General features: G+C 52.0%; 74 pseudogenes; all 74 read left to right on the top strand.

The window, feature by feature from the left end:
* Positions 1-39: 39 nt before the first annotated feature.
* Positions 40-158, top strand: LOC144181885 (5S ribosomal RNA; annotated as a pseudogene).
* Positions 159-214: 56 nt separating this feature from the next.
* On the top strand, positions 215-333 carry LOC144182405 (5S ribosomal RNA; annotated as a pseudogene).
* A 56-nt stretch (positions 334-389) lies between these two features.
* LOC144187716 (5S ribosomal RNA) lies at positions 390-508 on the top strand (annotated as a pseudogene).
* Positions 509-1,268: 760 nt separating this feature from the next.
* LOC144183629 (5S ribosomal RNA) lies at positions 1,269-1,397 on the top strand (annotated as a pseudogene).
* Positions 1,398-1,453: 56 nt separating this feature from the next.
* Positions 1,454-1,582, top strand: LOC144186525 (5S ribosomal RNA; annotated as a pseudogene).
* A 56-nt stretch (positions 1,583-1,638) lies between these two features.
* On the top strand, positions 1,639-1,767 carry LOC144185351 (5S ribosomal RNA; annotated as a pseudogene).
* Positions 1,768-1,823: 56 nt separating this feature from the next.
* On the top strand, positions 1,824-1,952 carry LOC144184172 (5S ribosomal RNA; annotated as a pseudogene).
* A 56-nt stretch (positions 1,953-2,008) lies between these two features.
* On the top strand, positions 2,009-2,127 carry LOC144181848 (5S ribosomal RNA; annotated as a pseudogene).
* A 56-nt stretch (positions 2,128-2,183) lies between these two features.
* LOC144186537 (5S ribosomal RNA) lies at positions 2,184-2,312 on the top strand (annotated as a pseudogene).
* A 56-nt stretch (positions 2,313-2,368) lies between these two features.
* LOC144186659 (5S ribosomal RNA) lies at positions 2,369-2,497 on the top strand (annotated as a pseudogene).
* A 56-nt stretch (positions 2,498-2,553) lies between these two features.
* LOC144191586 (5S ribosomal RNA) lies at positions 2,554-2,672 on the top strand (annotated as a pseudogene).
* A 56-nt stretch (positions 2,673-2,728) lies between these two features.
* Positions 2,729-2,847, top strand: LOC144188166 (5S ribosomal RNA; annotated as a pseudogene).
* Positions 2,848-2,903: 56 nt separating this feature from the next.
* Positions 2,904-3,022, top strand: LOC144189777 (5S ribosomal RNA; annotated as a pseudogene).
* A 56-nt stretch (positions 3,023-3,078) lies between these two features.
* On the top strand, positions 3,079-3,197 carry LOC144186924 (5S ribosomal RNA; annotated as a pseudogene).
* Positions 3,198-3,253: 56 nt separating this feature from the next.
* On the top strand, positions 3,254-3,372 carry LOC144186912 (5S ribosomal RNA; annotated as a pseudogene).
* Positions 3,373-3,428: 56 nt separating this feature from the next.
* On the top strand, positions 3,429-3,557 carry LOC144183384 (5S ribosomal RNA; annotated as a pseudogene).
* Positions 3,558-3,613: 56 nt separating this feature from the next.
* On the top strand, positions 3,614-3,732 carry LOC144188908 (5S ribosomal RNA; annotated as a pseudogene).
* Positions 3,733-3,788: 56 nt separating this feature from the next.
* On the top strand, positions 3,789-3,907 carry LOC144183028 (5S ribosomal RNA; annotated as a pseudogene).
* A 56-nt stretch (positions 3,908-3,963) lies between these two features.
* LOC144187715 (5S ribosomal RNA) lies at positions 3,964-4,082 on the top strand (annotated as a pseudogene).
* A 56-nt stretch (positions 4,083-4,138) lies between these two features.
* On the top strand, positions 4,139-4,257 carry LOC144190750 (5S ribosomal RNA; annotated as a pseudogene).
* A 56-nt stretch (positions 4,258-4,313) lies between these two features.
* On the top strand, positions 4,314-4,432 carry LOC144183783 (5S ribosomal RNA; annotated as a pseudogene).
* Positions 4,433-4,488: 56 nt separating this feature from the next.
* LOC144184191 (5S ribosomal RNA) lies at positions 4,489-4,607 on the top strand (annotated as a pseudogene).
* Positions 4,608-4,663: 56 nt separating this feature from the next.
* Positions 4,664-4,782, top strand: LOC144190426 (5S ribosomal RNA; annotated as a pseudogene).
* A 56-nt stretch (positions 4,783-4,838) lies between these two features.
* LOC144185337 (5S ribosomal RNA) lies at positions 4,839-4,957 on the top strand (annotated as a pseudogene).
* A 56-nt stretch (positions 4,958-5,013) lies between these two features.
* On the top strand, positions 5,014-5,132 carry LOC144189231 (5S ribosomal RNA; annotated as a pseudogene).
* Positions 5,133-5,188: 56 nt separating this feature from the next.
* LOC144186825 (5S ribosomal RNA) lies at positions 5,189-5,297 on the top strand (annotated as a pseudogene).
* A 56-nt stretch (positions 5,298-5,353) lies between these two features.
* LOC144189870 (5S ribosomal RNA) lies at positions 5,354-5,472 on the top strand (annotated as a pseudogene).
* Positions 5,473-5,528: 56 nt separating this feature from the next.
* LOC144186900 (5S ribosomal RNA) lies at positions 5,529-5,647 on the top strand (annotated as a pseudogene).
* A 56-nt stretch (positions 5,648-5,703) lies between these two features.
* Positions 5,704-5,832, top strand: LOC144186928 (5S ribosomal RNA; annotated as a pseudogene).
* A 56-nt stretch (positions 5,833-5,888) lies between these two features.
* LOC144183113 (5S ribosomal RNA) lies at positions 5,889-6,007 on the top strand (annotated as a pseudogene).
* Positions 6,008-6,063: 56 nt separating this feature from the next.
* Positions 6,064-6,192, top strand: LOC144184903 (5S ribosomal RNA; annotated as a pseudogene).
* A 56-nt stretch (positions 6,193-6,248) lies between these two features.
* Positions 6,249-6,367, top strand: LOC144189869 (5S ribosomal RNA; annotated as a pseudogene).
* A 56-nt stretch (positions 6,368-6,423) lies between these two features.
* On the top strand, positions 6,424-6,542 carry LOC144186888 (5S ribosomal RNA; annotated as a pseudogene).
* Positions 6,543-6,598: 56 nt separating this feature from the next.
* LOC144184564 (5S ribosomal RNA) lies at positions 6,599-6,727 on the top strand (annotated as a pseudogene).
* A 56-nt stretch (positions 6,728-6,783) lies between these two features.
* Positions 6,784-6,902, top strand: LOC144189723 (5S ribosomal RNA; annotated as a pseudogene).
* A 241-nt stretch (positions 6,903-7,143) lies between these two features.
* LOC144183939 (5S ribosomal RNA) lies at positions 7,144-7,272 on the top strand (annotated as a pseudogene).
* A 56-nt stretch (positions 7,273-7,328) lies between these two features.
* On the top strand, positions 7,329-7,447 carry LOC144188803 (5S ribosomal RNA; annotated as a pseudogene).
* A 56-nt stretch (positions 7,448-7,503) lies between these two features.
* On the top strand, positions 7,504-7,622 carry LOC144186734 (5S ribosomal RNA; annotated as a pseudogene).
* A 56-nt stretch (positions 7,623-7,678) lies between these two features.
* Positions 7,679-7,797, top strand: LOC144190954 (5S ribosomal RNA; annotated as a pseudogene).
* A 55-nt stretch (positions 7,798-7,852) lies between these two features.
* On the top strand, positions 7,853-7,961 carry LOC144186889 (5S ribosomal RNA; annotated as a pseudogene).
* Positions 7,962-8,017: 56 nt separating this feature from the next.
* LOC144187432 (5S ribosomal RNA) lies at positions 8,018-8,136 on the top strand (annotated as a pseudogene).
* Positions 8,137-8,192: 56 nt separating this feature from the next.
* LOC144191615 (5S ribosomal RNA) lies at positions 8,193-8,311 on the top strand (annotated as a pseudogene).
* Positions 8,312-8,367: 56 nt separating this feature from the next.
* LOC144191458 (5S ribosomal RNA) lies at positions 8,368-8,487 on the top strand (annotated as a pseudogene).
* A 56-nt stretch (positions 8,488-8,543) lies between these two features.
* Positions 8,544-8,662, top strand: LOC144190424 (5S ribosomal RNA; annotated as a pseudogene).
* Positions 8,663-8,718: 56 nt separating this feature from the next.
* On the top strand, positions 8,719-8,837 carry LOC144183337 (5S ribosomal RNA; annotated as a pseudogene).
* Positions 8,838-8,893: 56 nt separating this feature from the next.
* Positions 8,894-9,022, top strand: LOC144187129 (5S ribosomal RNA; annotated as a pseudogene).
* A 56-nt stretch (positions 9,023-9,078) lies between these two features.
* LOC144190749 (5S ribosomal RNA) lies at positions 9,079-9,197 on the top strand (annotated as a pseudogene).
* Positions 9,198-9,253: 56 nt separating this feature from the next.
* On the top strand, positions 9,254-9,372 carry LOC144183013 (5S ribosomal RNA; annotated as a pseudogene).
* A 56-nt stretch (positions 9,373-9,428) lies between these two features.
* LOC144190369 (5S ribosomal RNA) lies at positions 9,429-9,547 on the top strand (annotated as a pseudogene).
* A 56-nt stretch (positions 9,548-9,603) lies between these two features.
* Positions 9,604-9,722, top strand: LOC144186627 (5S ribosomal RNA; annotated as a pseudogene).
* A 56-nt stretch (positions 9,723-9,778) lies between these two features.
* On the top strand, positions 9,779-9,897 carry LOC144183397 (5S ribosomal RNA; annotated as a pseudogene).
* A 56-nt stretch (positions 9,898-9,953) lies between these two features.
* On the top strand, positions 9,954-10,072 carry LOC144188519 (5S ribosomal RNA; annotated as a pseudogene).
* A 56-nt stretch (positions 10,073-10,128) lies between these two features.
* Positions 10,129-10,247, top strand: LOC144184612 (5S ribosomal RNA; annotated as a pseudogene).
* Positions 10,248-10,303: 56 nt separating this feature from the next.
* On the top strand, positions 10,304-10,422 carry LOC144191856 (5S ribosomal RNA; annotated as a pseudogene).
* A 56-nt stretch (positions 10,423-10,478) lies between these two features.
* On the top strand, positions 10,479-10,597 carry LOC144185781 (5S ribosomal RNA; annotated as a pseudogene).
* Positions 10,598-10,653: 56 nt separating this feature from the next.
* On the top strand, positions 10,654-10,772 carry LOC144184686 (5S ribosomal RNA; annotated as a pseudogene).
* A 56-nt stretch (positions 10,773-10,828) lies between these two features.
* On the top strand, positions 10,829-10,947 carry LOC144189202 (5S ribosomal RNA; annotated as a pseudogene).
* A 56-nt stretch (positions 10,948-11,003) lies between these two features.
* Positions 11,004-11,122, top strand: LOC144190162 (5S ribosomal RNA; annotated as a pseudogene).
* A 55-nt stretch (positions 11,123-11,177) lies between these two features.
* LOC144184294 (5S ribosomal RNA) lies at positions 11,178-11,306 on the top strand (annotated as a pseudogene).
* A 56-nt stretch (positions 11,307-11,362) lies between these two features.
* On the top strand, positions 11,363-11,481 carry LOC144189366 (5S ribosomal RNA; annotated as a pseudogene).
* Positions 11,482-11,537: 56 nt separating this feature from the next.
* LOC144184858 (5S ribosomal RNA) lies at positions 11,538-11,656 on the top strand (annotated as a pseudogene).
* Positions 11,657-11,712: 56 nt separating this feature from the next.
* On the top strand, positions 11,713-11,831 carry LOC144183374 (5S ribosomal RNA; annotated as a pseudogene).
* Positions 11,832-11,887: 56 nt separating this feature from the next.
* LOC144184675 (5S ribosomal RNA) lies at positions 11,888-12,016 on the top strand (annotated as a pseudogene).
* Positions 12,017-12,257: 241 nt separating this feature from the next.
* LOC144187180 (5S ribosomal RNA) lies at positions 12,258-12,386 on the top strand (annotated as a pseudogene).
* A 56-nt stretch (positions 12,387-12,442) lies between these two features.
* LOC144191633 (5S ribosomal RNA) lies at positions 12,443-12,561 on the top strand (annotated as a pseudogene).
* Positions 12,562-12,617: 56 nt separating this feature from the next.
* Positions 12,618-12,736, top strand: LOC144189100 (5S ribosomal RNA; annotated as a pseudogene).
* A 56-nt stretch (positions 12,737-12,792) lies between these two features.
* LOC144187905 (5S ribosomal RNA) lies at positions 12,793-12,911 on the top strand (annotated as a pseudogene).
* A 56-nt stretch (positions 12,912-12,967) lies between these two features.
* Positions 12,968-13,086, top strand: LOC144188907 (5S ribosomal RNA; annotated as a pseudogene).
* A 56-nt stretch (positions 13,087-13,142) lies between these two features.
* LOC144188350 (5S ribosomal RNA) lies at positions 13,143-13,261 on the top strand (annotated as a pseudogene).
* Positions 13,262-13,317: 56 nt separating this feature from the next.
* On the top strand, positions 13,318-13,436 carry LOC144185339 (5S ribosomal RNA; annotated as a pseudogene).
* Positions 13,437-13,492: 56 nt separating this feature from the next.
* Positions 13,493-13,609, top strand: LOC144185763 (5S ribosomal RNA; annotated as a pseudogene).
* Positions 13,610-13,665: 56 nt separating this feature from the next.
* On the top strand, positions 13,666-13,784 carry LOC144184431 (5S ribosomal RNA; annotated as a pseudogene).
* Positions 13,785-14,015: 231 nt separating this feature from the next.
* LOC144190899 (5S ribosomal RNA) lies at positions 14,016-14,134 on the top strand (annotated as a pseudogene).
* A 56-nt stretch (positions 14,135-14,190) lies between these two features.
* Positions 14,191-14,309, top strand: LOC144191210 (5S ribosomal RNA; annotated as a pseudogene).
* The last annotated feature ends 2,909 nt before the right edge of the window (positions 14,310-17,218 follow it).

The following is a 17,218-nucleotide window of genomic DNA, read 5'->3' as shown; positions in this document are numbered from 1 at the left end:
TTCGACATTTCATGGGTGTCCATCTGCAAGAGCAGTACCGCTCACGGCCATACCACCCTGAAAAGGCCCGATCTCGTCCGATCTAGGAAGCCAAGCATGGTTTGGCCTGGTTAGTACCTGATTGGGAGACCGCTTGGGAATACCAGGTGCTGTGAGGATCATACCCCGCATCTTTTTCGACATTTCATGGGTGTCCATCTGCTAGTGCAGTACCGCTCACGGCCATACCACCCTGAAAAGGCCCGATCACGCCCGATCTCGGAAGCCAAGCATGGTTCGGCCTGTTTAGTACCTGATTGGGAGACCGCTTGGGAATACCAGGTGCTGTGTGCATCATACCCCGCATCTTTTTCGACATTTCATGGGTGTCCATCTGCTAGTGCAGTACCGCTCACGGCCATACCACCCTGAAAAGGCCCGATCTCGTCCGATCTCGGAAGCCAAGCATGGTTCGGCCTGTTTAGTACCTGATTGGGAGACCGCTTGGGAATACCAGGTGCTGTGAGCATCATACCCCGCATCTTTTTCGACATTTCATGGGTGTCTGTTGGGTTTGTTCTGTTTTACTATTATAATAGTTATATTAATTCATTTCTTTATTAAATCATTCTCTTTCTTTTCTCTGTATTAATTCATTACTTTGTTAAATCATTCTCTTTCTGTTTTTCAAAAGTGTTGAGGTCACACCAAGTCATCTTTAACCTGGACAGCCTGTTCCAGGATGGTTATACAAACAATCCACCCAATCTGGGTCCTTGAGATTTGGTGGGCCCTTGGTGACGAGGACAGGGCTATTCGGACAATAACAAGAATATTGTGATCGTTATGTAACCGTACACTTCGGGTTTTTCTGTATGTAACGATTATATGATTATGATTATATTATATGATTCTTAGGTCAAGGAGGTTGTATAATTACTCTAATCTACATGTAGTTAGGTCTAGTCCCTGTTTTTGTTATTAGTAAAATACTTTGATTGTTATTGTAGTCCCAGATGTTGTTTTTACTCATACGTGATGGAATGATCAACAACTCTGTAACTTGTGACCATAAGAATGGGACGAAAACGTCTATTCGAGGAGACGTTCGGAAGTTGTAAGGTGACACTTGCTGTAACGCTCCCCTCCGGAGGCTTTTATCTGTTGTATCCATTTCTATTTAATTAAATGTCAATAATTGAATAAGATGTCTTCCTGCAGTTATTGATAATTACGGACGAAGGTAATTATTAAAGAACCTGACAGTGTTCATCTGCAAGAGCAGTACCGCTCACGGCCATACCACCCTGATAAGGCCCGATCTCGCCCGATCTCGTCCGACCTCGGCAGCCAAGCATGGTTCGGCCTGGTTAGTACCTGATTGGGAGACCGCTTGGGAATACCAGGTGCTGTGAGCATCATACCCCGCATTTTTTTCGACATTTCATGGGTGTCCATCTGCAAGAGCAGTACCGCTCACTGCCATACCACCCTGAAAAGGCCCGATCTCGCCCGATCTTGTCCGAACTCGGCAGCCAAGCATGGTTCGGCCTGGTTAGTACCTGATTGGGAGACCGCTTGAGAATACCAGGTGCTGTGAGCATCATACCCCGCATCTTTTTCGACATTTCATGGGTGTCCATCTGCAAGAGCAGTACCGCTCACGGCCATACCGCCCTGATAAGGCCCGATCTCGCCCGATCTCGTCCGATCTCGGCAGCCAAGCATGGTTCGGCCTGGTTAATACCTGATTGGGAGACCGCTTGGGAATACCAGGTGCTGTGAGCATCATACCCCGCATCTTTTTCGACATTTCATGGGTGTCCATCTGCAAGAGCAGTACCGCTCACGGCCATACCACCCTGAAAAGGCCCAATCTCGCCCGATCTCGTCCGATCTCGGCAGCCAAGCAGGGTTCAGCCTGTTTAGTACCTGATTGGGAGACCGCTTGGGAATACCAGGTGCTGTGAGCATCTTGCCCCGCATCTTTTTCGACATTTCATGGGTGTCCATCTGCACAAGCAGTACCGCTCACGGCCATACCACCCTGAAAAGGCCCGATCTCGCCCGATCTAGGAAGCCAAGCATGGTTTGGCCTGGTTAGTACCTGATTGGGAGACCGCTTGGGAATACCAGGTGCTGTGAGCATCATGCCCCGCATCTTTTTCGACATTTCATGGGTGTCCATCTGCTAGTGCAGTACCGCTCACGGCCATACCACCCTGAAAAGGCCCGATCTCGTCCGATCTCGTCCGATCTCGGAAGCCAAGCATGGATCGGCCTGTTTAGTACCTAATTGGGAGACCGCTTGTGAATACCAGGTGCTGTGAGCATCATACCCCGCATCTTTTTCGACATTTCATGGGTGTCCATCTGCTAGTGCAGTACCGCTCACGGCCATACCACCCTGAAAAGGCCCGATCTCGTCCGATCTCGCCCGATCTCGGCAGCCAAGCATGATTCGGCCTGTTTAGTACCTGATTGGGAGACCGCTTGGGAATACCAGGTGCTGTGAGCATCATACCCCGCATCTTTTTCGACATTTCATGGGTGTCCATCTGCAAGAGCAGTACCGCTCACGGCCATACCACCCTGAAAAGGCCCGATCTCGTCCGATCTCGGAAGCCAAGCATGGTTCGGCCTGGTTAGTACCTGATTGGGAGACCGCTTGGGAATACCAGGTGCTGTGAGCATCTTGCCCCGCATCTTTTTCGACATTTCATGGGTGTCCATCTGCTAGTGCAGTACCGCTCACGGCCATACCACCCTGAAAAGGCCCGATCTCGTCTGATCTCGGAAGCCAAGCATGGTTCGGCCTGTTTAGTACCTGATTGGGAGACCGCTTGGGAATACCAGGTGCTGTGAGCATCATACCCTGCATCTTTTTCGACATTTCATAAGTGTCCATCTGCAAGAGCAGTACCGCTCACGGCCATACCACCCTGAAAAGGCCCGATCTCGTCCGATCTCGGAAGCCAAGCATGGTTCGGCCTGTTTAGTACGTGATTGGGAGACCGCTTGGGAATACCAGGTGCTGTGAGCATCATACCCCGCATCTTTTTCGACATTTCATGGGTGTCCATCTGCTAGTGCAGTACCGCTCACGGCCATACCACCCTGAAAAGGCCCGATCTCGTCCGATCTCGGCAGCCAAGCATGGTTCGGCCTGGTTAGTACCTGATTGGGAGACCGCTTGGGAATACCAGGTGCTGTGAGCATCATACCCCGCATCTTTTTCGACATTTCATGGGTGTCCATCTGCTAGTGCAGTACCGCTCACGGCCATACCACCCTGAAAAGGCCCGATCTCGTCCGATCTCGGCAGCCAAGCATGGTTCGGCCTGGTTAGTACCTGATTGGGAGACCGCTTGGGAATACCAGGTGCTGTGAGCATCATACCCCGCATCTTTTTCGACATTTCATGGGTGTCCATCTGCAAGAGCAGTACCGCTCACAGCCATACCACCCTGATAAGGCCCGATCTCGCCCGGTCTCGTCCGATCTCGGAAGTCAAGCATGGTTCGGCCTGGTTAGTACCTGGTTGGGAGACCGCTTGGGAATACCAGGTGCTGTGTGCATCATACCCCGCATCTTTTTCGACATTTCATGGGTGTCCATCTGCTAGTGCAGTACCGCTCACGGCCATACCACCCTGAAAAGGCCCGATCTCGTCCGATCTCGGCAGCCAAGCATGGTTCGGCCTGTTTAGTACCTGATTGGGAGACCGCTTGGGAATACCAGGTGCTGTGAGCATCATACCCCGCATCTTTTTCGACATTTCAAGGGTGTCCATCTGCAAGAGCAGTACCGCTCACGGCCATACCACCCTGAAAAAGCCCGATCTCGTCCAGTCTCAGAAGCCAAGCATGGTTCGGCCTGGTTAGTACCTGATTGGGAGACCGCTTGGGAATACCAGGTGCTGTGAGCATCATACCCCGCATCTTTTTCGACATTTCATGGGTGTCCATCTGCTAGTGCAGTACCGCTCACGGCCATACCACCCTGAAAAGGCCCGATCTCGTCCGATCTCGGAAGCCAAGCATGGTTCGGCCTGTTTAGTACCTGATTGGGAGACCGCTTGGGAATACCAGGTGCTGTGAGCATCATACCCCGCATCATTTTCGACATTTCATGGGTGTCCATCTGCAAAAACGGTACCGCTTACGGCCATACCACCCTGAAAAGGCCCGATCTCGTCCGATCTTGGAAGCCAAGCATGGTTCGGCCTGTTTAGTACCTGATTGGGAGACCGCTTGGGAATACCAGGTGCTGTGAGCATCATACCCCGCATCTTTTTCGACATTTCATGGGTGTCCATCTGCAAGAGCAGTACCGCTCTCGGCCATACCACCCTGAAAAGGCCCGATCTCGCCCGATTTCGGAAGCCAAGCATGGATCGGCCTGGTTAGTACCTGATTGGGAGACCGCTTGGGAATACCAGGTGCTGTGAGCATCATACCCTGCATCTTTTTCGACATTTCATGGGTGTCCATCTGCGGGAGCAGTACCGCTTACGGCCATACCACCCTGAAAAGGCCCGATCTCGTCCGATCTCGGAAGCCAAGCATGGTTCGGCCTGGTTAGTACCTGATTGGGAGACCGCTTGGGAATACCAGGTGCTGTGAGCATCATACCCCGCATCTTTTTCGACATTTCATGGGTGTCCATCTGCAAGAGCAGTACCGCTCACGGCCATACCACCCTGAAAAGGCCCGATCTCGTCCGATCTCGGCAGCCAAGCATTGTTCGGCCTGGTTAGTACCTGATTGGGAGACCGCTTGGGAATACCAGGTGCTGTGAGCGTCATACCCCGCATCTTTTTCGACATTTCATGGGTGTCCATCTGCAAGAGCAGTACCGTTCACGGCCATACCACCCTGAAAAGGCCCGATCTCGTCCGATCTCGGAAGCCAAGCATGGTTCGGCCTGGTTAGTACCTGATTGGGAGACCGCTTGGGAATACCAGGTGCTGTGAGCATCATACCCCGAATCTTTTTCGACATTTCATGGGTGTCCATCTGCTAGTGCAGTACCGCTCACGGCCATACCACCCTGAAAAGGCCCGATCTCGTCCGATCTCGGAAGCCAAGCATCGTTCGGCCTGGTTAGTACCTGATTGGGAGACCGCTTGGGAATACCAGGTGCTGTGAGCATCATACCCCGCATCTTTTTCGACATTTCATGGGTGACCATCTGCTAGTGCAGTACCGCTCACGGCCATACCACCCTGAAAAGGCCCGATCTCGGAAGCCAAGCATGGTTCGGCCTGTTTAGTACCTGATTGGGAGACCGCTTGGGAATACCAGGTGCTGTGAGCATCATACCCCGCATCTTTTTCGACATTTCATGGGTGTCCATCTGCATGAGCAGTACCGCTCACGGCCATACCACCCTGAAAAGGTCCGATCTCGTCCGATCTCGGAAGCCAAGCATGGTTCGGCCTGTTTAGTACCTGATTGGGAGACCGCTTGGGAATACCAGGTGCTGTGAGCATCATACCCCGCATCTTTTTCGACATTTCATGGGTGTCCATCTGCTAGTGCAGTACCGCTCACGGCCATACCACCCTGAAAAGGCCCGATCTCGTCCGATCTCGGCAGCCAAGCATGGTTCGGCCTGGTTAGTACCTGATTGGGAGACCGCTTGGGAATACCAGGTGCTGTGAGCATCATACCCCGCATCTTTTTCGACATTTCATGGGTGTCCATCTGCAAGAGCAGTACCGCTCACGGCCATACCACCCTGATAAGGCCCGATCTCGCCTGATCTCGTCCGGTCTCGGCAGCCAAGCATGATTCGGCCTGGTTAGTACCTGATTGGGAGACCGCTTGGGAATACCAGGTGCTGTGAGCATCATACCCCGCATCTTTTTCGACATTTCATGGGTGTCCATCTGCAAGCAGAGTACTGCTCACGGCCATACCACCCTGATAAGGCCCGATCTCGTCCGATCTTGGCAGCCAAGCATGGTTCAGCCTGGTTAGTACCTGATTGGGAGACCGCTTGGGAATACCAGGTGCTGTGAGCATCATACCCCGCATCTTTTTCGACATTTCATGGGTGTCCATCTGCAAGAGCAGTACCGCTCACGGCCATACCACCCTGATAAGGCCCGATCTCGCCCGATCTCGTCCGATCTCAGCAGCCAAGCATGGTTTGGCCTGGTTAGTACCTGATTGGGAGACCGCTTGGGAATACCAGGTGCTGTGAGCATCATACCCCGCATCTTTTTCGACATTTCATGGGTGTCCATCTGCATGAGCAGTACCGCTCACGGCCATACCACCCTGAAAAGGTCCGATCTCGTCCGATCTCGGAAGCCAAGCATGGTTCGGCCTGTTTAGTACCTGATTGGGAGACCGCTTGGGAATACCAGGTGCTGTGAGCATCATACCCCGCATCTTTTTCGACATTTCATGGGTGTCCATCTGCTAGTGCAGTACCGCTCACGGCCATACCACCCTGAAAAGGCCCGATCTCGTCCGATCTCGGCAGCCAAGCATGGTTCGGCCTGGTTAGTACCTGATTGGGAGACCGCTTGGGAATACCAGGTGCTGTGAGCATCATACCCCGCATCTTTTTCGACATTTCATGGGTGTCCATCTGCAAGAGCAGTACCGCTCACGGCCATACCACCCTGATAAGGCCCGATCTCGCCCGATCTCGTCCGGTCTCGGCAGCCAAGCATGGTTCGGCCTGGTTAGTACCTGATTGGGAGACCGCTTGGGAATACCAGGTGCTGTGAGCATCATACCCCGCATCTTTTTCGACATTTCATGGGTGTCCATCTGCAAGCAGTGTACCGCTCACGGCCATACCACCCTGATAAGGCCCGATCTCGTCCGATCTCGGCAGCTAAGCATGGTTCAGCCTGGTTAGTACCTGATTGGGAGACCGCTTGGGAATACCAGGTGCTGTGAGCATCATACCCCGCATCTTTTTCGACATTTCATGGGTGTCCATCTGCAAGAGCAGTACCGCTCACGGCCATACCACCCTGATAAGGCCCGATCTCGCCCGATCTCGTCCGATCTCAGCAGCCAAGCATGGTTCGGCCTGGTTAGTACCTGATTGGGAGACCGCTTGGGAATGCCAGGTCCTGTGAGCATCATACCCCGCATCTTTTTCGACATTTCATGGGTGTCCATCTGCAAGAGCAGTACCGCTCACGGCCATACCACCCTGATAAGGCCCGATCTCGTCCGATCTCGTCCGATCTCGGCAGCCAAGCATGGTTCGGCCTGGTTAGTACCTGATTGGGAGACCGCTTGGGAATACCAGGTGCTGTGAGCATCATACCCCGCATCTTTTTCGACATTTCATGGGTGTCCATCTGCAAGAGCAGTACCGCTCACGGCCATACCACCCTGAAAAGGCCCGATCTCGTCCGATCTCGGAAGCCAAGCGTGGTTCGGCCTGGTTAGTACCTGGTTGGGAGACCGCTTGGGAATACCAGGTGCTGTGAGCATCATACCCCGCATCTTTTTCGACATTTCATGGGTGTCCATCTGCTAGTGCAGTACCGCTCACGGCAAAACCACCCTGAAAAGGCCCGATCTCGTCCTGTCTCGGCAGCCAAGCATGGTTCGGCCTGTTTAGTACCTGATTGGGAGACCGCTTGGGAATACCAGGTGCTGTGAGCATCATACCCCGCATCTTTTTCGACATTTCATGGGTGTCCATCTGCAAGAGCGGTACCGCTCATGGCCATACCACCCTGAAAAGGCCCGATCTCGTCCGATCTTGGAAGCCAAGCATGGTTCGGCCTGTTTAGTACCTGATTGGGAGACCGCTTGGGAATACCAGGTGCTGTGAGCATCATACCCCGCATCTTTTTCGACATTTCATGGGTGTCCATCTGCAAAGCAATACCGCTCACGGCCATACCACCCTGAAAAGGCCCGATCTCGGAAGCCAAGCATGGTTCGGCCTGGTTAGTACCTGATTGGGAGACCGCTTGGGAATACTAGGTGCTGTGAGCATCATACCCTGCATCTTTTTCGACATTTCATGGGTGTCCATCTGCAAGAGCAGTACCGCTCACGGCCATACCACCCTGAAAAGGCCCGATCTCGTCCGATCTCGGAAGCCAAGCATGATTCGGCCTGGTTAGTACCTGGTTGGGAGACCGCTTGGGAATACCAGGTGCTGTGAGCATCATACCCCGCATCTTTTTCGACATTTCATGGGTGTCCATCTGCGAGAGCAGTACCGCTCACGGCCATACCACCCTGAAAAGGCCCGATCTCGTCCGATCTCGGAAGCCAAGCATGGTTCAGCCTGGTTAGTACCTGATTGGGAGACCGCTTGGGAATACCAGGTGCTGTGTGCGTCATACCCCGCATCTTTTTCGACATTTCATGGGTGTCCATCTGCGAGAGCAGTATCGTTCACGGCCATACCACCCTGAAAAAGCCCGATTCTCGTCCGAACTCGGAAGCCAAGTATGGTTCGGCCTGGTTAGTACCTGATTGGGAGACCGCTTGGGAATACCAGGTGCTGTGAGCATCATACCCCGCATCTTTTTCGACATTTCATGGGTGTCCATCTGCAAGAGCAGTACCGCTCACGGCCATACCACCCTGAAAAGGCCCGATCTCGTCCGATCTCGGCAGCCAAGCATTGTTCGGCCTGGTTAGTACCTGATTGGGAGACCGCTTGGGAATACCAGGTGCTGTGAGCGTCATACCCCGCATCTTTTTCGACATTTCATGGGTGTCCATCTGCAAGAGCAGTACCGCTCACGGCCATACCACCCTGAAAAGGCCCGATCTCGTCCGATCTCGGAAGCCAAGCATCGTTCGGCCTGGTTAGGACCTGATTGGGAGACCGCTTGGGAATACCAGGTGCTGTGAGCATCATACCCCGCATCTTTTTCGACATTTCATGGGTGTCCATCTGCAAGAGCAGTACCGCTCACGGCCATACCACCCTGATAAGGCCCGATCTCGCCTGATCTCGTCCAATCTCGGCAGTCAAGCATGGTTTGGCCTGGTTAGTACCTGATTGGGAGACCGCTTGGGAATACCAGATGCTGTGAGCATCATATCCCGCATCTTTTTCGACATTTCATGGGTGTCCATCTGCAAAAGTGGTACCGCTTACGGCCATACCACCCTGAAAAGGCCCGATCTCGTCCGATCTTGGAAGCCAAGCATGGTTCGGCCTGTTTAGTACCTGATTGGGAGACCGCTTGGGAATACCAGGTGCTGTGAGCATCATACCCCGCATCTTTTTCGACATTTCATGGGTGTCCATCTGCAAGAGCACTACCGCTCACGGCCATACCACCCTGAAAAGGCCCGATCTCGCCCGATCTCGGAAGCCAAGCATGGATCGGCCTGGTTCGTACCTGATTGGGAGACCGATTGGGAATACCAGGTGCTGTGAGCATCATACCCCGCATCTTTTTCGACATTTCATGGGTGTCCATCTGCAAAAGCAGTACCGCTCACGGCCATACCACCCTGAAAAGGCCCGATCTCGTTCGATCTGGGAAGCCAAGCATGGTTCGGCCTGGTTAGTACCTGGTTGGGAGACCGCTTGGGAATACCAGGTGCTGTGAGCATCATACCCCGCATCTTTTTCGACATTTCATGGGTGTCCATCTGCTAGTGCAGTACCGCTCACGTCCATACCACCCTGAAAAGGCCCGATCTCGTCCTGTCTCGGCAGCCAAGCATGGTTCGGCCTGTTTAGTACCTGATTGGGAGACCGCTTGGGAATACCAGGTGCTGTGAGCATCATACCCCGCATCTTTTTCGACATTTCATGGGTGTCCATCTGCAAGAGCGGGACCGCTAATGGCCATACCACCCTGAAAAGGCCCGATCTCGTCCGATCTTGGAAGCCAAGCATGGTTCGGCCTGTTTAGTACCTGATTGGGAGACCGTTTGGGAATACCAGGTGCTGTGAGCATCATACCCCGCATCTTTTTCGACATTTCATGGGTGTCCATCTGCAAGAGCAGTATCGCTCACGGCCATACCACCCTGAAAAGGCCCGATCTCGCCCGATCTCGGAAGCCAAGCATGGTTCGGCCTGGTTAGTACCTGATTGGGAGACCGCTTGGGAATACCAGGTGCTGTGAGCATCATACCCCGCATCTTTTTCGACATTTCATGGGTGTCCATCTGCAAGAGCAGTACCGCTCACGGCCGTACCACCCTGAAAAGGCCCGATCTCATCCGATCTCGGAAGTCAAGCATGGTTCGGCCTGGTTAGTACCTGGTTGGGAGACCGCTTGGGAATACCAGGTGCTGTGTGCATCATACCCCGCATCTTTTTCGACATTTCATGGGTGTCCATCTGCTAGTGCAGTACCGCTCACGGCCATACCACCCTGAAAAGGCCCGATCTGGTCCGATCTCGGCAGCCAAGCATGGTTCGGCCTGTTTAGTACCTGATTGGGAGACCGCTTGGGAATACCAGGTGCTGTGAGCATCATACCCTGCATCTTTTTCGACATTTCATGGGTGTCCATCTGCAAGAGCAGTACTGCTCACGGCCATACCACCCTGAAAAGGCCTGATCTCGTTCGATCTGGGACGCCAAGCATGGTTCGGCCTGGTTAGTACCTGGTTAGGAGACCGCTTGGGAATACCAGGTGCTGTGAGCATCATACCCCGCATCTTTTTCGACATTTCATGGGTGTCCATCTGCTAGTGCAGTACCGCTCACGGCCATACCACCCTGAAAAGGCCCGATCTCGTCCTGTCTCGGCAGCCAAGCATGGTTCGGCCTGTTTAGTACCTGATTGGGAGACCGCTTGGGAATACCAGGTGCTGTGAGCATCATACCCCGCATCTTTTTCGACATTTCATGGGTGTCCATCTGCAAGAGCGGTACCGCTCACGGCCATACCACCCTGAAAAGGCCCGATCTCGTCCGAACTTGGAAGCCAAGCATGGTTCGGCCTGTTTAGTACCTGATTGGGAGACCGCTTGGGAATACCAGGTGCTGTGAGCATCATACCCCGCATCTTTTTCGACATTTCATGGGTGTCCATCTGCAAAAGCAGTATCGCTCACGGCCATACCACCCTGAAAAGGCCCGATCTCGCCCGATCTCGGAAGCCAAGCATGGTTCGGCCTGTTTAGTACCTGATTGGGAGACCGCTTGGGAATACCAGGTGCTGTGAGCATCATACCCCGCATCTTTTTCGACATTTCATGGGTGTCCATCTGCAAAGCAGTACCGCTCACGGCCATACCACCCTGATAAGGCCCGATCTCGCCCGATCTCGTCCGATCTCGGCAGCCAAGCATGGTTTGGCCTGGTTAGTACCTGATTGGGAGACCGCTTGGGAATACCAGGTGCTGTGAACATCATACCCCGCATCTTTTTCGACATTTCATGGGTGTCCATCTGCTAGTGCAGTACCGCTCACGGCCATACCACCCTGAAAAGGCCCGATCTCGTCCGATCTCGGAAGCCAAGCAGGGTTCCGCCTGTTTAGTACCTGATTGGGAGACCGCTTGGGAATACCAGGTGCTGTGAGCATCTTGCCCCGCATCTTTTTCGACATTTCATGGGTGTCCATCTGCAAGAGTAGTACCGCTCACGGCCATACCACCCTGAAAAGGCCCAATCTCCTCCGATTTCGGAAGGCAAGCATGGTTCGGCCTGGTAAGTACCTGATTGGGAGACCACTTGGGAATACCAGGTGCTGTGAGCATCATTCCCCGCATCTTTTTCGACATTTCATGGGTGTCCATCTGCAAAAGCAGTACTGCTCATGGCCATACCACCCTGAAAAGGCCCGATCTCGCCCGATCTAGGAAGCCAAGCATGGTTCGGCCTGGTTAGTACCTGATTGGGAGACCGCTTGGGAATACCAGGTGCTGTGAGCATCATACCCCGCATCTTTTTCGACATTTCATGGGTGTCCATCTGCTAGTGCAGTACCGCTCACGGCCATACCACCCTGAAAAGGCCCGATCTCGTCCGATCTCGTCCGATCTCGGAAGCCAAACATGGATCGGCCTGGTTAGTACCTAATTGGGAGACCGCTTGGGAATACCAGGTGCTGTGAGCATCATACCCCGCATCTTTTTCGACATTTCATGGGTGTCCATCTGCTAGTGCAGTACCGCTCACGGCCATACCACCCTGAAAAGGCCTGATCTCGTCCGATCTCGTCCGATCTAGGAAGCCAAGCATTGTTCGACCTGGTTAGTACCTGATTGGGAGACCGCTTGGGGATACCAGGTGCTGTGAGCATCATACCCCGCATCTTTTTCGACATTTCATGGGTGTCCATCTGCTAGTGCAGTACCGCTCACAGCCATACCACCCTGAAAAGGCCCGATCTCGTCCGATCTCGTCCGATCTCGGCAGCCAAGCATTGTTCGGCCTGGTTAGTACCTGATTGGGAGACCGCTTGGGAATACCACGTGCTGTGAGCATCATACCCCGCATCTTTTTCGACATTTCATGGGTGTCCATCTGCAAAAGCAGTACCGCTCACGGCCATACCACCCTGAAAAGGCCCGATCTCGCCCGATCTCGGAAGCCAAGCATGTTTCGGCCTGGTTAGTACCTGATTGGGAGACCGCTTGGGAATACCAGGTGCTGTGAGCATCATACCCCGCATCTTTTTCGACATTTCATGGGTGTCCATCTGCAAAGACAATACCGCTCACGGCCTTACCACCCTGAAAAGGCCCGATCTCGTCCGAACTCGGAAGCCAAGCATGGTTCGGCCTGGTTAGTACCTGATTGGGAGACCGCTTGGGAATACCAGGTACTGTGAGCATCATACCCTGCATCTTTTTCGACATCTCATGGGTGTCCATCTGCAAAAGCAGTAACGCTCACGGCCATACCACCCTGAAAAGGCCCGATCTCGTTCGATCTCGGAAGTCAAGCATGGTTCAGCCTGGTTAGTACCTGGTTGGGAGACCGCTTGGGAATACCAGGTGCTGTGAGCATCATACCCCGCATCTTTTTCGACATTTCACGGGTGTCCATCTGCTAGTGCAGTACCGCTCACGGCCATACCACCCTGAAAAGGCCCGATCTCGTCCGATCTCGGCAGCCAAGCATGGTTCGGCCTGTTTAGTACCTGATTGGGAGACCGCTTGGGAATACCAGGTGCTGTGAGCATCATACCCCGCATCTTTTTCGACATTTCATGGGTGTCCATCTGCAAGAGCAGTACCGCTCACGGCCATACCACCCTGAAAAAGCCCGATCTCGTCCGATCTCGGAAGCCAAGCATGGTTCAGCCTGGTTAGTACCTGATTGGGAGACCGCTTGGGAATACCAGGTGCTGTGAGCATCATACCCCTCATCTTTTTCGACATTTCATGGGTGTCCATCTGCTAGTGCAGCACCGCTCACGGCCATACCACCCTGAAAAGGCCCGATCTCGTCCGATTTCGGAAGCCAAGCATGGTTCGGCCTGGTTAGTAGCTGATTGGGAAACCGCTTGGGGATATCAGGTGCTGTGAGCATCATACCCCGCATCTTTTTCGACATTTCATGGGTGTCCATCTGGTGGTGCAGTACCGCTCACGGCCATACCACCCTGAAAAGGCCCGATTGTCCGATCTCGGAAGCCAAGCATGGTTCGGCCTGGTTAGTACCTGATTGGGAGACCGCTTGGAAATACCAGGTGCTGTGAGCATCATACCCCGCATCTTTTTCGACATTTAATGGGTGTCCATCTGCATGAGCAGTACCGCTCACGGCCATACCACCCTGAAAAGGCCAGATCTCGCCCGATCTTGGCAGCCAAGCATGGTTCGGCCTGGTTAGTACCTGATTGGGAGACCGCTTGGGAATACCAGGTGCTGTGAGCATCATACTCCGCATCTTTTTCGACATTTCATGGGTGTCCATCTGCTAGTGCAGTACCGCTCACGGCCATACCACCCTGAAAAGGCCCGATCTCGTCCTATCTCGGAAGCCAGGCATGGTTCGGACTGGTTAGTACCTGATTGGGAGACCGCTTGGAAATACCAGGTGCTGTGAGCATCATACCCCGCATCTTTTTCGACATTTCATGGGTGTCCATCTGCTAGTGCAGTACCGCTCACGGCCATACCACCCTGAAAAGGCCCGATCTCGTCCGATCTCGGCAGCCAAGCATGGTTCGGCCTGTTTAGTACCTGATTGGGAGACCGCTTCGGAATACCAGGTGCTGTGAGCATCATACCCCGCATCTTTTTCGACATTTCATGGGTGTCCATCTGCAAGAGCAGTACCGCTCACGGCCATACCACCCTGAAAAGGCCCGATCTCGTCCGATCTCAGAAGCCAAGCAAGGTTCGGCCTGGATCGTACCTGATTGGGAGACCGCTTGGGAATACCAGGTGCTGTGAGCATCATACCCCGCATCTTTTTCGACATTTCATGGGTGATCTATCTGAAATCCAGATCAAATTCTGGATTTCAGATAGATCAGTTGTCATCATGCACCTTTTACCAAGACTGGACCTATAGTAGGACTTAGATGGAGAGCTATCTTAAAAAGAACATGTCCTCATTACTTGGGGGAGAAACAAAGGATCCAAAATCACTCAGAGCTGTCAGGAGTGGTTGGATTGCCTTTCCTGGCATGACGTCACGATAACTATCAGCTGTCACTAATTACGTGATTAGATTATTTTTGGTATTTAAGCATTATGATTTTCTGTGGACGCGGTTGGATCGACTGGTTAAGTTCTGGTTTCGTTTCCTGTTAATCCTCGTAGTAATTGCTGTTTCCATTGACGCCACGCCGCATGTTCAGTTCGTTTGTAATGAGTGGTCAAGCCAAGTTGTTTAAGTTATGTTACCCCGTTTATTAAATCAACCAACAAGAGCTACAGATCTGCCTCACCTTTCCAATTACTTCGGCGACTCTGCATCTGGGTTCAACTTACCCTACGATCGCGTCGCACTACGCGGCGAAATCGTAACAGCACGATCCAACCATTATGGACCCAGCGGAGCGCCACCCACGCTCGCGCCGACGCACTCGGCGACGCAAACCATCCACCTCGAAGACACCGGACTGCTTGGAATGTATAAGAAACCCCTCAGAATCGTTTAGGAATTTTGTAATGGACACACCGTGGTGCGGGGCTCTCAGGCACATCATTTCTAGAGATGAGCCACAGCTGGTAGAAGAGTTAGAGCCGCAGCGTACTCATACGCCCCACCACTGCTATGCACGTCGCCCTGGGAAGCCTTTACCGTTTCATCATGATGCCCAGGTGCGTACAACCACCAGAGAGCGCCCAAGTTATCTTATGCCTATGCCCAGAGGAATTGATTCACCATGGAGGGAGCCTGAAGATTCTGGTGAGGAGGACACCCGTTGAGGAAGTTCCCCACGGCCAGCAGCGTGGCCAGGATCTTCTTGAAGGTCCGGTTGCCGGCCAGCTGCTCCATGCCCAACTTCAGGTCAAACAGGGGCTCGGCGATCTCCTGCTCGAGTGCCTCATAGTTGAGTTTGAAAGACCACAGCTGCAGGCGGGGGGTCAAGGCGCTGACGGAAGCCAGGCCCGAGAGGAATTCCTCGGCCGTCCCCAGGGGAACGTCGGGATTGGCCGAGCGAGCCTCGCGGATCTTCTGCTTCTCCTCCTCTGTGGGCGTCATGCTCAGGATCTTCTCCACACCCTCCTTGTTGATGGCAAAGTCGTCAAAGTTGAGGATGGCGCTCTTGATGACGTGAACGGCGGGCAGGACCGTCATCCCGATGTTGATGGCGGTGCTCCGCTTGGAGTCCAGAACCAGGATCTCGGACTTTTTGCTCTCTGGCGCTTTCTTGGCCCATGGCGTCTCTTTGGCCCTGGACTCAAAGAGGTGCTCCAGCTTCCCCATGTCCACTTGGACCTTGTCCAGTGACGCCAAAAATAATCTAATCACGTAATTAGTGACAGCTGATAGTTATCGTGACGTCATGCCAGGAAAGGCAATCCAACCACTCCTGACAAGAGCATCAAATAAAGACAATTTGTCGGTCTTTCGGGAACAGATTTTCTTGAAAAATAACCCTTTCGCTATGATTTCTAGAATTTTACTGACATAATGCAAGTGCATTCGCAGCTAGCCCTCAGAGATAAAATGAGTTGGATTTCCATCTCCAACAATACCAGCCGATATGTTATTTGAGGTTCTTGATCTGAATGAATTAAATGACCTCCGGTATGCAGTACAACTGTAGAGCAATTACTTTAAATTATGTTCATTCTTTTGTCCCCCGCCTGGTGCCCGTAGATAGCTGGGATAGGCCTTAGCACCCCCCGTGACCCTTGTGAGGATAAGCGGTTGAGAGAATGAATGAATGAAAGAATACTAAACAATGTCTTTCACATGACGATCATTTATACTAAACAATTACTATTAGTTTAAGCATGTGAAACTATGATAAAATATGATTTGGATTTTACAGCATGTTTTCGTAACCTGTTTTATGTTTATTTATATAAACAATAGACACCTTGTAAAGCATTGCTGTTGCTTCACATGTATTTCTTAGGGGCCTAACATTCAACCACATCTAAGCAGCAGTACTTGTAGACTTGCATTCTGTGAAGCGCAAAGTGTCCTTCTGTTCTAAAGAGACAGAACAGCAAGAAAAGGACTCTGTGCAACCTTCTTTACTCTGTAACAGCGGGATGATGCTTTTTGTGTAGAAAGGATGGAGTACAAAGTGTAAGCGAATGAGTGGAAAGTACTGCAGACAATGTATGACTGTTTTTTTCTATTTTTTTTCCGTGCAGTTGAGGAGTGTAGTTTGCAAGATCCAGCATGCCAGTACTATTGAATGCTGGGTATTTTGCTGAGCCTTCTTTAAAAATTACTTCTCTTATCATGTAAAAGTAGTGATATCTGAACAGACAGAAGAATAGTCAGTCATTTTCTTCTTAAAAAAATAAAAATAAAATACTTGTGGTTGCTAGAGTTATACAGTAAAAAAGGGGTGTGTGCATGTGGTGGTGGAGCAATATAATTTTAGTTTCAGTGAAATGAAAAATCTACAATAGTGTTCCAATAAATTGGTGGTTATTGAAGTGCTATACCAATTGAATGTAATTTCTGGTAAAATTCTGTAGCTCCAGTGTTTAACCATAAATCCTATGTGATTTTTTGTTTTACAGTATAAAATGTGAAAACACTTATAAATCCCATTTAAATTCAGTGAATTCATTTAGTTGTGCTGCCACTACAACATTGCACCCAATCGGTTAGTCTTTAATTGAATCTGATTACCAGTCGATTTGAATTGAATGACTTGACCCCGCTG

The sequence above is a fragment of the Stigmatopora nigra genome, unplaced genomic scaffold (assembly GCF_051989575.1).
Source record: "Stigmatopora nigra isolate UIUO_SnigA unplaced genomic scaffold, RoL_Snig_1.1 HiC_scaffold_24, whole genome shotgun sequence".
Classification (NCBI taxonomy): Eukaryota; Metazoa; Chordata; class Actinopteri; order Syngnathiformes; family Syngnathidae; genus Stigmatopora; species Stigmatopora nigra.
The sequence above is the reverse complement of the archived record's forward strand: the minus strand, read 5'-3'. Positions and strand labels throughout refer to the sequence as shown.